Below are 15,101 nucleotides of genomic sequence, written 5' to 3'. Positions count from 1 at the left end.
ATATGTCGTCATTGATCTTCAAGTTGTTCTTGATGATTTCCTTGCTCTGATCTTTAAATTCTCTTGTCTTGAGTGTTTTGTTGTTTCTCATATGCATTCTTAATTTGTTAGTGTCAATAGTATACAAACTTCTAAGTTTGGTGTCTTGCATGCATTGTTTATTTGATTTTTGTTGCATTTTGATTATTCCTCATCATTAAAAGTTCAATTTTTTTTAATTTGTGTCTTTTCAAGTCAATAATACAGAGAATTGAAGATTCAGAATATACAGTAGAGGAATTACACAGAAAAAGCTGGGCGTTCAAAACGCCCAGTGAGGAAGGAAAACTGGTGTTTAAACGACCTGCCTGGGCGTTTAACGCCCAAAAGGGTAGCATTTTGGGCGTTAAACGCCAGAATGTATACCATTATGGGCGTTTAATGCCAGGATGGCACAAGAGGGAAGATTTTGTTTTTAATTCAAATGTTTTTCAAGTTTTCATAATTTTTTCAAAATCAAATCTTTTTCAAATCATATATTTTCAATCATATATTTTCAAAATCAATTTCTTTCCATTTTCGAAAATACTTGCTAACAATTAATGATTTGATTCAACATTTCAAGTATGTTGCCTTTTCTGTTGAGAAAGATTTAATGTCTGAATCATATCTTTTAAATTTCTTGTTAGCCAAGTCATTAATTTTCAAAATCAAATCTTTTTAAATTGTTTTTCAAATCATATCTTCTCAATCATATCTTTTTAAAACTATGTCTTTTCAATCACATTTTTTTTTTCAAAATTAATTTTTCAATCATATCTTTTTGATTTCTAATTTAAAAATCTTTTTCAATTTCACTTTATTTCTTTCCCAATCTTAGTTTTCGAAAATCACTTACCATTTTTCAAAATTTCTTTTAATTAATTCACTTTAATTTTTGAAAATTTCTTCCCCTCTTTTCACATCCTTCTATTTATGGACTAACACTCCTCCTCAATGCACAATTCGAACTCTATCTTTCTTGATAAGTTCGAATTCTTCTACCTCTTCCTTCTATTTTTCTTTTCCTCTGACACCTCAAGGAATCTCTATACTGTGACATAGAGGATTCCATATTTTTTTGTTCTCTTCTCTTTCATATGAGCAGGAGCAAAGACAAAAGCATTCTTGTTGAGGCTGAGCCTGAACCTGAAAGGACCTTGAAACGAAAGCTAAGAGAAACTAAAGCACAACTCTCTCTAGAGGGCCTAACAGAGCTCTTCAAAGAAGAAGAAACCATGGCAGCCAAAAACAACAACAATGCCAACAATGCAAGGAAGGTGCTGGGTGACTTTACTGCACCTACTCCCGACTTCTATGGGAGAAGCATCTCTATGCCTGCCATTGGAGCAAACAACTTTGAGCTTAAGCCTCAATTGGTTTCTCTAATGCAACAGAATTGCAAGTTCCATGGACTTCCATTGGAAGATCCTTATCAGTTTTTAGCTGAATTCTTGCAAATCTGTGACACTGTCAAGACTAATGGGGTTAACCCTAAGGTCTACAGACTTATGCTATTCCCTTTTGCTGTAAGAGACAGAGCTAGGATATGGTTGGACCCACAACCTAAAGAAAGCCTGAACTCTTGGGAAAAGCTAGTCAATGCCTTCTTGGCAAAGTTCTTTCCACCTCAAAAATTGAGTAAGCTTAGAGTGGAAGTCCAAACCTTCAGACAAAAGGAAGGTGAATCCCTCTATGAAGCTTGGGAAAGATACAAACAATTGATCAAAAAGTGTCCCTCTGACATGCTTTCTGAATGGAGCATCATAGGTATCTTCTATGATGGTCTGTCTGAACTGTCCAAGATGTCATTGGACAGCTCTGCTGGAGGATCTCTTCATCTGAAGAAGACGCCTGCAGAAGCTCAAGAACTCATTGAAATGGTTGCAAATAACCAATTCATGTACACTTCTGAAAGGAATTCTGTGAACAATGGGATGAATCAGAAGAAAGGAGTTCTTGAGATTGATACTCTGAATGCGATATTGGCTCAGAACAAAATATTGACTTAACAAGTCAATATGATTTCTCAAAGTCTGTCTGGAATGCAAGCTGCACCAGGCAGTACTAAGGACGCTTCATCTAAAGAAGAAGCTTATGATCCTGAGAACCCATCAATGGAAGAGGTGAATTACATGGGAGAACCCTATGGAAACACCTATAATCCTTCATAGAGAAATCATCCAAATCTCTCATGGAAGGATCAACAGAGACCTCAACAAGGTTTCAACAATAATAATGGTGGAAGAAACAGGTTTAGCAATGGCAAGCCTTTTTCATCATCTTCTTAGCAACCATGGTCTCTGATCTAATCAAAACCACTCAAACTTTCATGACTAAAACAAGGTCCTCCATTAGAAACTTGAAGGCACAAGTGGGTCAGCTGAGTAAGAAAGTTATTGAACTCCCTCCTAGCACTCTTCCAAGCAATATAGAATTCCAAAAGGAGAATGTAAGGCCATCAACATGACCGAATTTGGAGAGGAGGAAGAGGAAGTGAGCGCCACTGAGGAAGACCTCAATGGACGTCCACTGGCCTCCAATGAGTTCCCTAATAAGGAACCATGAGAATCTGAGGCTCACACTGAGACCATAGAGATTCCATTGGATTTACTTCTGCCATTCATGAGCTCTGATGAGTATTCTTCCTCTGAAGAGGATGAAGATGTCACTGAAGAGCAAGTTGCTAAATACCTTGGAGCAATCATGAAGCTAAATAACAAGTTATTTGGTAATGAGACTTGGGAGGATGAACCCCTTTGCTCACCAAAAAACTAGATGACTTGACTAGGCAGAGATTACCTCAAAAGAGACAGGACCCTGGGAAGTTCTCAATACCTTGTACCATAGGCACCATGACCTTTGAGAAGGCTCTGTGTGACCTAGGGTCAAGCATAAACCTCATGTCTCTCTCTGTAATGGAGAAGCTAAGGATCTTTGAGGTACAAGCTGCAAGAATCTCACTAGAGAAGGCATACAATTCAAGAAAACAAGCTTATGGACTTGTAGAGGATGTTCTGGTAAAGATTGAAGACCATTACATCCCTGCTGATTTCATAGTCCTAGAGACTGGGAAGTGCATGGATGAATCCATCATCCTTGGCAGACCCTTCCTAGCCACAGCAAAGGCTGTGATTGATGTTGACAGAGGAGAATTGATCATTCATGTGAATGAAGAATCCTTTGTATTTAAGGCTCAAGGATATCCCTCTGTAACCATGGAGAGGAAGCATGAAGAGCTTCTCTCAAAACAGAGTCAAACAGAGCCCCCACATTCAAACTCTAAGTTTGGTGTTGGGAGGTTCCAACATTGCTCTGAGTACCTGTGAGGCTCCATGAGAGCCCACTGTCAAGCTACTGACATTAAAGAAGCACTTGTTGGGAGGCAACCCAATGTTATTTTTATCTATTTTCCTTTGTTATTTTATGTTTTCTATAGGTTGATTATCATGGAAGTCACAAAATCAATTGAAAAAGCAAAAACAGAATGAAAAATAGAAAGAAAAATAGCACACCCTGGAGGAAAAGCTTGCTGGCGTTTAAACGCCAGTAAGGGCAGCAAATGGGCGTTTAACACCCAGTCTGGCACCATTCTGGGCGTTTAACGCCAGAAAGAGGCACCAGACTGGCGTTTAACGCCAGGAATGGGCAAGAAGCTGGCGTTAAATGCCAGAAATGGGCACCAGCCCGGCGTTTAATTCCAGGATTGGCAGAAGGAGCATTTTTGCTCGCCACTTGGTGCAGGGATGACTTATCCTTGACACCTCAGGATCTGTGGACCCCACAGGATCCCCACCTACCCCACCACTCTCTCTTTTCTTCCCCTATTCACCAATCACCTCAATACCTCTTCCCCAAAAACCCCTCACCTATCAAATCCCACCATTCTCTTCACCACTCACATCCATCCTTCATAAAACCCCACCTACCTCACCATTCAAATTCAAACCACTTTCCCTCCCAAACCCACCCATACATGACCGAACCCTACCCCTCTCCCCACCCCTATATAAACCCATCTTCACCCCCTCATTTTCACACATCATACACACTACTTCTCTCCCTTGGCCGAAACACAAAGTCCCCCTTCATCTCCTCCATTTCTTCTTCTTCTACTCTCTTCTTTCTTCTTTTGCTCGAAGACGAGCAAACCTTCTAAGTTTGGTGTGGTAAAAGCATTGCTTTTTGTTTTTCCATAACCATTTATGGCACCTAAGGCCGGAGAAACCTCTAGAAAGAGGAAAGGGAAGGCAAAAGCTTCCACCTCCGAGTCATGGGAGATGGAGAGATTCATCTCAAGGGTGCATCAAGACCACTTCTATGAAGTTGTGGCCATGAAGAAGGTGATCCCCGAGGTCCCTTTCAAACTCAAAAAGAGTGAATATCCGGAGATCCGACATGAGATCCAAAAAAGAGGTTGGGAAGTTCTTACCAACCCCATTCAACAAGTCGAAATATTAATGGTTCAAGAGTTCTATGCCAATGCATGGATCACTAAGAACTATGATCAAAGTGTGAACCCGGACCCAAAAAATTGGCTTACAATAGTTTGGGGGAAATGCTTAGATTTTAGTCCGGAAAATGTAAGGTTGGCATTCAACTTGCCCATGATGCAAGGAGATGAACACCCCTACACTAGAAGGGTCAACTTTGATCAAAGGTTGGACCAAGTCCTCATAGACATTTGTGAAGAGGGCGCTCAATGGAAGAGAGATTCAAGAGGGAAGCCGGTTCAACTGAGAAGGCATGACCTCAAGCCCGTGGCTAGGGGATGGTTGGAGTTTATCCAACGCTCAATCATTCCCACTAGCAACCGGTTCGAAGTTACTATAGACCGGGCTATCATGATTCATAGCATCATGATTAGAGAGGAAGTAGAAGTTCATGAGGTTATATCCCAAGAACTTTATAAGGTGGCGGACAAGTCCTCTACCTTGGCAAGGTTAGCCTTCCCTCATCTCATTTGTCACCTCTGTAATTCAGTTGGAATTAACATAGAGGGAGACATCCTCATTGATGAGGACAAGCCCATCACTAAGAAAAGGATGGAGCAAACAAGAGATCTCACTCATCATAAAATCCCTGAGATGCCTCAAGGGATGCACTTTCCTCCACAAAACTATTGGGATCAAATCAACACCTCCCTAGGAGAATTGAGTTCCAACATGGGACAACTAAGGGTGGAGCACCAAGAACATTCCATCCTCCTCCATGAAATTAGAGAAGATCAAAGAATCATGAGAGAGGAGCAACAAAGGCAAGGAAGAGACATTGAGGAGCTCAAGCACTCCATAAGATCTTCAAGAGGAAGAACAAGCTGCCATCACTAAGGTGGACCCGTTCTTTAATTTCCTTGTTCTTTATTTTCCTGTTTTTCGAATTTTTATGCTTATGTTTATCTATGTTTGTGTCTTATTACATGATCATTAGTGTCTTAGTGTCTATGCCTTAAAGTTATGAATGTCCTATGAATCCATCACCTTTCTTAAATGAAAAATGTTCTTAATTGAAAAAGAGAAGAATTGCATGAATTTTGAATTTTATAACAGATTAATTATTTTGATGTGGTGGCAATACTTTGACTTCTGAATGTATGCTTGAACAGTGCATATGTCTTTTGAATTTGTTGTTCATGAATGTTGTCTCTTGAAAGAATGATGAAAAAAGGAGACATGTTACTGAGGATCTGAAAAATCATAAAAATGATTCTTGAAGCAAGAAAACGCAGTGAATACAAAAAAAAAACGAAAAAAAAGGGAAAAAGAAAAAGAAAAAAAATAAAGTCGTAATCCAAGGCAAAAAAGAGTGTGCTTAAGAACCCTGGACACCTCTAACTGGGGACTCTAGCAAAGCTGAGTTACAATCTGAAAAGGTTCACCCAGTTATGTGTCTGTGGCATGTATGTATCCGGTGGTAATACTGGAAGACAGAGTGCTTTGGGCCACGGTCAAGACTCATAAAGTAGCTGTGTTCAAGAATCATCATACTTAACTAGGAGAATCAATAACACTATTTGGATTCTGAGTTCCTATAGAAGCCAACCATTCTGAATTTTAAAGGATAGAGTGAGATGCAAAACTGTTTAGAGGCAAAAAGCTAAAAGACCCGCTCATCTAATTAATACTGATCTTCATGGATGTTTTTGGAATTCATTGCATATTCTCTTCTTTTTATCTTATTTGATTTTCAGTTGCTTGGGGACAAGCAACAATTTAAGTTTGGTGTTGTAATGAGCGGATAATTTATACGCTTTTTGGCATTGTTTTTAGTATGTTTTTAGTATGTTTTAGTTAGTTTTTATTATATTTTTATTAGTTTTTAGTTAAAATTTACTTTTCTGGACTTTACTATGAGTTTGTGTGTTTTTCTGTGATTTCAGGTATTTTCTGGCTGAAATTGAGGGACCTGAGCAAAAATCTGATTCAGAGGCTGAAAAGGATTGCAGATGCTGTTGGATTCTGACCTCCCTACACTCAAAGTGGATTGTCTGGAGCTACAAAAACCCAATTGGCGCGCTCTCAATTTCGTTGGAAAGTAGACATCCTGGGCTTTCCAGCAATGTATAATAGTCCATACTTTGCCCGAGATTTGATGGCTCAAACAGGCGTTCCAAGTCAGCTCAAGAATTCTGGCGTTTAACGCCGGAACTGGCACAAGAATGGGAGTTAAACGCCCAAACTGGCACAAAAGCTGGCGTTTTACTCCAAGAAAAGTCTCTACACATGAAAGCTTCAATGCTCAGCCCAAGCACACACCAAGTGGGCCCGGAAGTGGATTTTTATGTCATTTACTCATCTTTGTAAACCCTAAGCTACTAGTTCTCTACAAATAGGACCTTTTTGCTATTGTATTTTAAGTCTTTCAATCTTTAGAAGCTTTTGATCATGTTTTTATGATTGAACCCTCTTTGGGAGACTGGCCATTCGGCCATGCCTAGACCTTTTTCTTATGTATTTTCAACGGTGGAGTTTCTACACACCATAGATTAAGGTGTGGAGCTCTGCTGTACCTCGAGTATCAATGCAATTACTATTGTTCTTCTATTCAACTCGGCTTATTCTTGTTCTAAGATATCACTTGTTCCTCAACTTGATGAATGTGATGATCCGTGACACTCATCATCATTCTCACCTATGAATGTGTTCCTGACAACCACCTCCGTTCTAACTTAGATTGAGTGGATGTCTCTTGGATTCCTTAATCAGAATCTTCGTGGTATAAGCTAGAATTGATGGCAGCATTCAAGAGAATCCGAAAGGTCTAAACCTTGTCTGTGGTATTCTGAGTAGGATTCAAAGATTGAATGACTGTGATGAGCTTCAAACTTTTGAAGGCTGGGCGTTAGTGACAGACGCAAAAGAATCACTGGATTCTATTCCAACCTGATTGAGAACCGACAAATGATTAGCCGTGCTGTGACAGAGCGCGTTGAACATTTTCACTGAGAGGACGGGACTGTAGCCACTAACAACGGTGATGCCCAACATACAGCTTGCCATGGAAAGGAGTAAGAAGGATTGGATGAAGACAGTAGGAAAGCTGAGAGACGGAAGGGACAAAGCATCTCCATACGCTTATCTGAAATTCTCACCAATGAACTACATAAGTATCTCTATCTTTATCTTATGTTTTATCTTTTAATTATCAATCCTCCATAACCATTTGAATCCGCCTGACTGAGATTTACAAGATGACCATAGCTTGCTTCATACCAACAATCTCCGTGGGATCGACCCTTACTCGCGTAAGGTTTATTACTTGGACGACCCAGTGCACTTGCTGGTTAGTTGTGCAAAGTTGTGATAAAGAGTTGAGATTGCAATTGAGCGTACTATGTTGATGGCGCCATTGATGATCACAATTTCGTGCACCAATAATCAATAATAGTTAACTTAAAATATAAATATCTTCGACCATGTATTATGACATGTAATAAATAATTTAGTTAAAATCAATAAAATTAACAAAATATTTAATAAAAAAACTAGTTACAAAAAGTAACATTTAAAATACATCAACAAAATTTTAAATAAAGTCAATTTAAGAAACATAAAAAGATTATTATCATACTATTAGACAATGTATTTTATTTAAATATTATTCGTCACATTTATTCTAAATTGAATAGTATTAAGTGAAGGCAAGATATTTTAAATATTAGGTGCCTATGTTAATTTTATAGTGACTGCAATTCGCTAAAGTTAATTAAAGTAATAAAGAAAATTTGGGTTCGTTTTCATGGATGGCATTTTTTACAAGTTTGTTTTCTCGTCATTCATATGTCACTATTAATTAGTTTGATATATTTTTTTACTATAATAGATATTGATAAAAACTGGATTTCAAAGCCATAGAGTAGCATAAAATATAGGTAAAGATTGAACAGTTTTTTAGACTTTGCATTCGCTAATGCATCGTCCGATGACATGATAAAGTGTCAATGTCCTTAATGTGGATTTCAACTTATGCAAACAAGAAATGATGCATATGACCATCTATTGATAAGGCCCTTTCCCCCTAGATATACTATTTGGTTGTGTCATGGTGAGAAGTCGGTTGAATAGAGATATGGATTTAAACGAGTAGATGAAAATTCTACATCCCAAGTGAATCTAATGCACTAAATGGTAAATAAGGCATTCAATTTCATAATGCAATATAGGAATGAGGACACAAGAACAATTGAACATGTCGAAGATAATCAAGAGGAGTTGTTGTACTTATATGAAGGTCCAAGTCGAGAGGCGTGCAATTTTAATGATCTACTTGCAGATGGAGAGCAGCAATTATATCCCAGATGCTCAAAGTACTCCAAATTATCGTTCTTGGTGAAGCTTTATCATCTTAAATGTATGTGCAGTGTGAGTGACAAGGCAATGTCCATGATTCTTGATTTATTGTAGCACACATTTGAACAAGCAAAACTTTCGAAGATAGTGTATGAAGCCAAGAAGACCATAAGAAAGTTGGGTATTGAATATAACAAGATAGATGCATGTCCAAATAATTGCATGCTATATCGAGGTGAAAATAAAAACTTGACTAGGTGCAAGCGATGTGGGTGTTCAAGATGGAAGCAAAAGAATAAAAAAGGTTCTATTGTCGGCTCAAAGTACCTGTAAAGAGAAATGGAAAACCTATAGCATCCAAGACTCTTTATTACTTTCCTATCGTACTACGACTGCAATGGTTATTCATGTGCACCAAGACATCAACTGACATGTTATGGCATAAAGAGGCATGTAATAACGACGGTTTGTTGAGGCATCCAAGAAACGTTGAAGCATGAAGAAATTTTGATACAAAGTATACTAACTTTTTCAAATATCCGCACAGTGTTCACTTAGCTTTAGCGAGTAATGGATTTAATCCTTTTGGGAATATGAGAACAAAGTATTCTATCTGGCATGATGTGATTCTTATTCCGTACAATCTTCCTCCATGGCTTTGGATGAAATAGACTTCTTTCATTCTATCCATTGCCACTTTTTGAATTAGGGCCATAATATAGACTAGACCAAAATAGATTTGACGAGCAAGTCAAAAGAAGAGATCCACCAAAAAAATTTTCTGGAACAGATGTCTTGAGGCAACAGTCTAATGTGCACATTTTATTTGGGAAGAATTCAACTGTGACAAAAAGAAAAAGACGCAGTGGTCAAGATGCAGATCAAGATGACTCACATTGGAAAAAGAAGAGTGTTTTCTTTGACCTCCCATATTGGGAGGATCACACGTTGTGTCATAACCTTGATATAATGTGTATAGAGAAAAATGTTTGTGTAAATGTGGTCTTTACTATCTTAAATGATAGCGGAAAATCAAAAGTGAATCATAAAGCTTGCAAAGATTTAAAATACCTAGGTATAAGGCCTGAATTATGGCCGGATGAAGGTGGTAAATATCATTCTGCAATATTTATAATGTCAAATCCATAGAGGGATGTATTCCTGAAGACTCTACAAAATGTGGTCTTTTCAGATGGTTACTCTAGCAATATTGCTCGTTGTGTTGACTTGCGATAGTGCAAGTTATCTGGGTTGAAAAGTCACGACTGCCATATTATAATGGAACAATTACTTCCAATTTTGGTAAAGATTGTAGTGCTGAGTCCAGTGTCCACTGTGATGGCAAATTTGTCATATTTTTTCGAGAACTTTGTGGGATAGTCATAAACTCTCTAAAGCTTGCTGACCTTTAAAATCATGTGCAGACTCTGTGTCAAACGGAAATGATTTTTTCTCCATCCTTCTTCACCATCATGGCTCACCTTATGATGCATCTTGTTGATGAAGTAAATATTGGTGGCCCAATACATTAACAGTGGATGTATCCAATAGAAAGGTTTGCTTGTTAATAAACCTATTTAATACATTCAATTCAATCAATTATGTATATACTGAGCGTTATGTTTTATTAATATAAAAGATATCTAGGTCGTTTGAAGCAATATATGTGTAATAGGGCACAAGTAGAAGTCTCAATTACGGAGGGCTATTTATTTGAGGAAATTTTGATTTTTTGTTCTAGATATTTGGATAATATTGAGGCTAGAATCAACTGACCAGGTGGATTTGATGATCAACCTATTGATGTTAGACATAATTTAGGGGAAAATATGTTCCCAGAAATTAGAAAGACATTAGGGGCTGTTTCACATTTTGGACTCGCTCCAATGAAAAACATCAAGCACATCGTCATGTGCTAGTCAACTGCAAGGCCGTGGTTCCGTTTCTTGAGTAAGTATACATATGTATTTTTCAAACACGAATGTAACTCCTTTGACCCGTTGACTAGTTGGCTAATTTTCTATTCTCTCAAAAAGTACATTTAGGAAAAAAATAAAGCGAAGATTACAGGCTCAAACAAGGTCGCAATCCAAGATAGACAATGTTGTGCATGCAAAATTTTCTCACTGGTTCAAGGATGAGATTGATAGAATATTAAATTAACCAATGCATTTTTAGCCTAGAATTTGTACTTTATGAAATCCAATATTCATATTAAGGATGAATGTTATATGGTGCCAGGTTCCAATGAAAAGTACGCATCATTCAAAAGAAATGAAGTTGCTTGCATGCGATCTCATGTTTCAGACAAGAGATTTTGGGACGTACAACGTTAATGGGTACAAGTTTATAACTGTCACGAAGGAAGACGGGCTGAAAACCCAAAATAGTGGTTGTTGTTAGTGTTCCATATTATGAAAAAGTTGTGGAAATAATTCAATTGAATTATAGCTGTCATTTCATAGTGGTATTGTTCAAATGTATTTAGACTGATACAACTACCAACAGAGGCATCAAATAAGACAATTTAAGCCTTACTGGCGTTAATTTCTCTCGTCTGATACACACTAGTGATTGAGAAGATGATGAACCATACATATTGGTATTAGAAACTCATCTCGTATACTATGTGGATGATGAAGTAGATAAGGAATGGAGTGTAGTGGTTCATGTGAAACCACGAGACTTGTATGACATGGGAAAAGAGAATGAAGAAACTGAAGTTAATTTTTCTCCATAGCCAGGGTTGAACATGTCAGCGACAGATGACATTAGAGATTTACAGTTGACAAGGGATGATGATATAGAAGATCTTACAGACAGTGCTTTTGAGAATTTCAATGATGTTGCATAATAGAAATATGAAAAAAGTGAATGCCATTTAAAGAGGATTTTTGTGTGATTGATAAGTTTAATAATCTTAATGATGTACGTAGTTTGCTGGTTATAATACGATCTGAATTTTCGTATTTTAATTATAGAATTGCTACACATCCAAGTTTTTTTCATCCAAGTTCATCCAAGTAGGTCCAACACCAACAAAAACCACTCTCATTAAAAGAGCGTCATTACACGCGCTTTTTCTTCTTCTCGTCTCCCGCACTACTTCTTCTTCTTTTTCTTCTCCCCGTGCTGCTTCTTCTTCTTCTTCTTTTTTGAAATTCACGCAAATGTTCTTCTTCTTCTTCTTCTTCTTCGCATAAGCAGATTCTTCTCCTCCTCCTCCTCTTCCTCCTCCTCCTCCTCCTCCTCCTCCTCCTTCTTCTTCTTCTTCTTCTTCACCACCACCAACAATACCAACATTTTGCTAACATCTTTATTGGTTTTAATTTTCTCTGGTGCCATTATTAAATAATTTCAGTTAATTTTTTAGTTTATTTAGGTTCATTTGTGAATTAAATCCGATTCATTTGTGTCTTAATTTTGGTTCACTTTGAATAAAAAATTTGGTCAATACTTATCAGTAGCATCAAGTGAACCAAAATTAACACACAAATGAATCGACAATTAACACATAAATGAACTGAAATAAATTAAGAAATAAACCAAAATTATTTAATGATGGCAGTAGAGAAAATTAGAACTAATAAAGACGTTTGCAAAATATTAGTGTTATTGGTGATGATGATAAAGAAGAAGAAGGAGAAGGAGGAGTAGAAAGAGGAGGAAAAGAAGAAAGAAAGAAGAAAAACCTGCGTGTGCAAATTTGGTAGAAGAAGGAGGAGGAGGAGGAGGAGGAGGAGGAGGAAGAGGGGGAGGGAAGAAGAATAATCTGTGCAAATTTGGAAAAAGAAGAAATACGAGGAGGAGGAGAAGGAAAAGGAGAAAGAAACGGAGAAGAAGAATGAGAAGGAGCGCGTGATTTGAAAAGTTATTATAACAACTTGGATAGACCTGGATAAGTATTTTGCTTAGATATAGAGCTTTATTCTTTTAATTAAGTCTGGACATAATTGTTGGTTTTAACGAATAAAAGCAGTTTCCCGTTTTTTTCAACATTTTCTGTAGCAAATGTTAGTATCTAATAAAGTATTAATGTCGTTATTGTTGTTGTTGTTCTTAATATCGCGATGATGATAATCATGATATCTAATAATCATTATCAGTTCCAATATATTGTTATGACTAATAAATATTATTGAACATAAAATGATGGTGTAACAGGGCAAATGATGATGGAGGACTTTTCATCATGCTGTCCAAGCACAACATTCGCTAAAGAATTGGCTATGGCCTTTCCATTCTCATCATTGGAACATGCAATTTTTGTTGCTAGGAATATGGTTTCGTAAAGTGAATGTCAGGTGTTGGTTGGAGGTTATATTAGGATGATCTTGTTCTAACCAATACTTGGAAACGGCAAACGAATCTACTATGCAAGTTTGTTCCTTAGGCATACCCTTAAAAACTTGCTTTAAACTATATTTGAATAATATATATTTTAAGTTGATACATGCATACAAATTTGCTGCAATCATATTTGTTATGTTAACGTTCAAATTTGTAGAAACTTCATGAATGTGGATTAGTGTACGAGGAGAAATTTGGGTATCTTTTTGTGATATGTGTATCTGGAAAGAGCTCTGAAGACATACTTACTAAATTGAAGGTTAAAAAATAAAAATCTAATATAGAAAGTGCATCATAGAGAAATAGTGTGCTTTACAAAAAAGATCATGGACTATACATTTTTTATTATGTAAACGCACTTTACAAACAAGCTTGTTGTTGAATTGGATATTGCTTCAAGAGAGGAAATAAAATACATAGAATTGCATATTACAGAACTTCTTCCAAAAAATATGCCCAAACTACCAACAAGTGAGATGGTAATTGTTATTTATTTTTGTTTAGTTTTATAATTGTTTTAGCATATTAACGTACCTTTTTTTACTTACTATCTACTCACTTGGGAGATCTCTTTTTCTTTTGAGTATACTTAGATTGTTGTATGCATGTTGACATTTTCAGTGTCATCTAAATATTCAAGCGAAGTAGTTAATGATAGTCTAGATGGGAAAGAGACTGTTCCAGAAGATAATTTACTTGATATCTCCTCCGTTGGAATTGACATATCCAGGCAGTTTGATCTCAATAAGGTTTTAGAAGAAGACAATAAAACTTTAGATAACCAACAAGACAAGATGATGTACATGCTCCAAAAAGGGACTTCAATCTGAATAAAAAGCCATGGTTTAGAGATGACTTATCAGATCCTGTATCACGTGAACGTGGTAGATTCTTGACAGAGTATTTTTGGCCAGGTCAATATGATGTCAAAGAGAAATTTTGACATTTTATTTTAACACTTAGGTTGATTCCCTTAATTTAATAGTTTGGGTCGCAGTATTACATATTTGTCTACTTTAAGTATTTCAATCTTTATGCTTGATTGAACTTTGTTTTAATTTAATAAATTCAGACGTTGACTTATTTTTTTTCTTTTACATTTATGCTTAATGTAAACTTAAAGGATCTTATAGTAAACGAGGAAATCTAATTTGTAAATTTGTTCACATGATTAATCAAAATATATTTTTGTAAGTGATTAATTTTTTTACATAAAACAAATCTAAAAATAGTGTAACAATTTAAGTAACAGTGATTCAAATATATTTCTAAAAAAAAGTAGTGAGAACTAAGTAGATTATACTCGGTTATTTTTTTAAAAAAAATCTTGACTTAGATGCATTTTGCGACGGTTGGAATTAAACCGCTACTAGTAGTTTATCTTGTATTAACCAGCACTATAACCGCCACAATATGACTATTTTGCGGCAGTTATACCGAAACCGTTACTAAATAGCAACTTATTGGCAGCTCATCCCTTTTTCGCTGCCATCAAACACCACAATCTTTCATTTAGCAGTGGTTTTTAACCACCGCTAAAAAACTGTTGCTATCTTCCTTTTTTTATGTAGTGACATAACCAACCACCTTGAGTTTGTCGAGTAGTCAACTCACTCATTCGCTTAAGTAAATGTCAGGAATTCGAATCCCGCCAGCATATACAGCAATTTAGTGACAAACTCTTAAATAGAACTCAGATCAGTAATAAATTAATCTTTGTCCTATCAAATTGAAAAATACCGTTAACAACCATAAATTATACACATTATTCTCAAAGGACAGAAGACTACACACCAAACATTCAATAGAAAAAATATTGTTCATTCATCTCAATTTCAATTTCGTAATAAGAATTCATTCTTTATTCACGATGTAATAATTTTTTTATATATACATTGCCTTTTTTATTTCTTGTTGAACATTTTTTAATCTTTTTGTGTATCC

The 15,101-nt window shown here is 36.4% G+C and overlaps 1 non-coding gene across 1 annotated transcript; it reads right to left on the bottom strand.

Annotated features, from left to right (window-relative positions):
• Positions 1 to 1,661: 1,661 nt before the first annotated feature.
• On the bottom strand, positions 1,662 to 1,769 carry LOC130978430 (small nucleolar RNA R71). Its single transcript, XR_009086074.1, has one exon. It is a non-coding gene; the product is annotated as a small nucleolar RNA R71 (small nucleolar RNA).
• Between the last annotated feature and the right edge of the window lie 13,332 nt (positions 1,770 to 15,101).

The sequence above is a fragment of the Arachis stenosperma genome, chromosome 4, assembly GCF_014773155.1.
Source record: "Arachis stenosperma cultivar V10309 chromosome 4, arast.V10309.gnm1.PFL2, whole genome shotgun sequence".
NCBI classification, from domain to species: Eukaryota; Viridiplantae; Streptophyta; class Magnoliopsida; order Fabales; family Fabaceae; genus Arachis; species Arachis stenosperma.
This window is presented reverse-complemented; position numbering and strand designations above follow the sequence as displayed.